The sequence below is a fragment of the Lactuca serriola genome, chromosome 8 (assembly GCF_051521515.1).
Source record: "Lactuca serriola cultivar US96UC23 chromosome 8, Lser_US96UC23_V15, whole genome shotgun sequence".
Taxonomy (NCBI): domain Eukaryota; kingdom Viridiplantae; phylum Streptophyta; class Magnoliopsida; order Asterales; family Asteraceae; genus Lactuca; species Lactuca serriola.
Window position 1 is genome coordinate 24,809,393 of NC_136415.1, and position 3,301 is coordinate 24,812,693.

A 3,301-nucleotide genomic window follows, 5' to 3' on the forward strand; every position below is an offset into this window, starting at 1 on the left:
TTAACCAATGCAAACCCACCTCACTTATGACAAAAAAACACAAGGTCTTTTGTTAGTTTTGTACATGTTCACACCTCATTGAATCCCATGACCAACATGACTGCACTTTCGAACAAAATCTAAAGTGTTTATAAATAATGGGTATGGATTCCAAGGTCACATCACATTCTTGTGAACATAAAGAACTGAATTTCAAACTTATTTATGACAGCTGTGTTAACTTTACAAGTTTACTAGCTAATTTGGAAGATACAAGTGTGTGTTGTTATGACCAATACATCTATCAATGGACAATGGTCCCACTTTAGTCTCAAAGCAATCCTAGTCAAGATTTGAAATCTCTCTCTCTCTCTCTCTCTCTCTCTCTCTCTCTCTCTCTCTCTCTCTCCCAAATATTATATATATAGACACACATAACAACCCTTTTAGCTACAATAAGATTGTTCATTTCTCAAAATCTTGAAGTAGAAAATGGAGGGTAAAGGGAAGAGTGGAGAGAAGAAAGAGAAAAACATGATTCCACCAAGAAGGGGTCAAATTAAAGAGAAGATTTTTGAAGAATTGGGAGAGAAGATTCTCAACATGACATTTGGTGGGGGAGGAGATGCAAAAAAGAATCAAGTCTTTCCATCTTCAAAAGATTATATTTTTGACCCTCCAACAAAGAGATGAAGGTAAGTAATTAACATTATATATATGTTTGTTATTTTGATTATGTAACAAGAAACGAAACTTCATTGAAAGTTGAGATGATACGCATAAACATGGAATGAGAAGATGAATGATTATTTTCCTGTTTTATCTTTTTTATTTCATAAGGATTTTCAACTTATATATTCATGCTTATTTGTATTTTTGTAGCATGGATCGATGGTGGAATCATTGAACAAGCTCTTGCAAATAATGGCTTTGGAGAGAGATGGATGTAATCTAATTGATGTATGTGTTGCATTGAGAAGTTTAAGATAAGATAGAAGTTCATATGTATTGATTATAATGTTAAAATAATTAATTTAATTTTGTTAATGGTTTGGATGTTTTTTTTCCATTTTAGAAAATACCATTTGCATTTGATACTTTCGGTTTCCTTGCGCCAGAAGCTGTGGAGCTACTCAATAGAGTCAAACGGGTCATGCATTGTAATGTTATGACTCCAAGATCTATAAATGTTGTTTTTAAAAGAATTAGTTTTGTCATCCAAAAAAAAATTATGTCACAACTTGTTGCTCGTTTACCCATTACGTCTATGTAATTTTCAAGTAAAATAGTACATGTTGAAAAATTTATATTACAAGGTTATAGTCCGATCACAAGGTCCTTTCATCATGATAAAATTATATAAAATGATTTTCAAAAGCTCCGTTTGCACTTTACATCATTTTCTTTATTTATAGACATGGGGATTGGGGAAGTTGAATGTGGGGACCTTGAGGGCAAATGTGTCATTAGGTTCAAATAACCAAATTCTTTATCATTGTTGGAATGGTGACCATTGACATCCTAAAAATATAATTATTCTCATCGATGACTAGATTGGTCAGAATCAAGAGTGAACCTCTTTATAAGTTCTTTCTTTTTAACTGGATAATCTAATTAGAGCTGGAAAAATTAATTAAATCCGAACCCAACTCAAAATTAGTAGGTTAGATTGAGATTTTGAACCCATTTTGGATAAATGGATCAATATGTCTAACCTATTTAATTAAATAAGTTGGGTTGGGTAAATGTTGTCAATCCGTTTTCGACTCACCAATCCATTTAATTTTAATATATATTTACTTTAATAATTATTTAAATATACTACGTATTAATTTAAGTATTAATTTATAAATTACAATTTTGTATTATTATTAATGTTTTAAAAATGTAATCCTAAAACTTTATTTTATTTTATTTGTTTATTTTTTTTTTGCATCGACAACACTATTCATTCTTCAAATTAATTTCAAAATTACACATCTTTAATGTTATTTGAACAATTTCTTTGTTTCTATGAATCGGGATTATGTTTTTATTATACTTTCAACTTTAGTTAATTTATCTATTTTTTTAGAGTAAATTACACGAATGGTTCCTATGGTTTAGGGTAATTTGCGCTTTTGGTCCCTAACTTATTTTTTTAACTCGGAAGGTCCCTACTATTTGTTTTTGTTATGCGTTTGGTCCTTGTCTTACCTAAAACGACTATTTTTCCCTTGATTTTTTTAATTTATTTAAATAAACATACCTGCAACCCCACCCCCTCACCTTACCTTACATACCTCACCATTTTCTCTATTTAAATAATAGTATTTTTAGGTAAGACAGTGACCAAGCATGTAACAAAAATAAATAGTAGGGACCAAGCGCGTAACAAAAACAAACAGTAGGGACATTTCAAGTTAAAAAAATAAGTTAGGGACCAAACGCATAAATTACCCTAAACCATAGGGACCATTCGTGTAGTTTACTTTTTTATTTTATTTTAAATAAGTTAACCCATGTTCAACTCATTTATTTAACAGGTTGGATTGAGACTTACATAAACGGGCTTACCTGGTGACAACCTATTTATCTGAAATGTTGGGTTGGATTGAAAATATCTACCTATTTAAGTAAAAAGGTTGGGTTGGGTTGAAATCTTCAACCCAATTAATAAATGAGTTGAACCCGAACCCAACCCAAGCCGACCCATTGCCAGCTCTAAATTTAATTTATTCATAAATATACACATATTTTCATTTATATCCACGACAGAACTTGAACATTCGACCTTAAAAAGGAAAAGCAACACCTAATACTGATAGAATAAAATCTCTTTGGTCTTTTTTACCACTAATTGATGTCAATATTCTTTCAAATACGTATGGATTCATATAAATACATATTTTCACATATAATTATAAATATATACTTATAACCATAAGGGTCTGGATCCGGTATGAATCTTAAAAAACGGTATTAATAGTACAATTCTCAACTACCCATTTTGTTAAGGGCAAGAACGACAAACGTTGTCTTTGTATGTGATGCAATCACGTGCAACGCATGTCCGTTAAACGTAATATGATATCGAGAATATAATCACGTGCGACGAATGTTCATGAAACGTTATTTAAGTGAGCCTTTTATTATTTTTTTTCATTTTTTAGATAAAACTAAACTTGAATTTTAGCTTTTTATGTTTTTTTTAATTATTTTTTTAAATTTTTTTGATTAATATTGATTTTTTAAATGTTTTTAATACATCTTTTAAGTTTTTTTTTTGTATTTTTTTTTAACTTTTGATTTTTTATTGAACTTTAGGTTGATTCAAGTTTTT

General features: G+C 29.8%; 1 long non-coding RNA gene across 1 annotated transcript; it reads left to right on the plus strand.

Annotated features, from left to right (window-relative positions):
* Positions 1-256: 256 nt before the first annotated feature.
* On the plus strand, positions 257-1,026 carry LOC145069329 (uncharacterized). The gene is made up of 2 exons (XR_013689454.1): positions 257-674; positions 862-1,026. It is a non-coding gene; the product is annotated as an uncharacterized LOC145069329 (long non-coding RNA).
* The last annotated feature ends 2,275 nt before the right edge of the window (positions 1,027-3,301 follow it).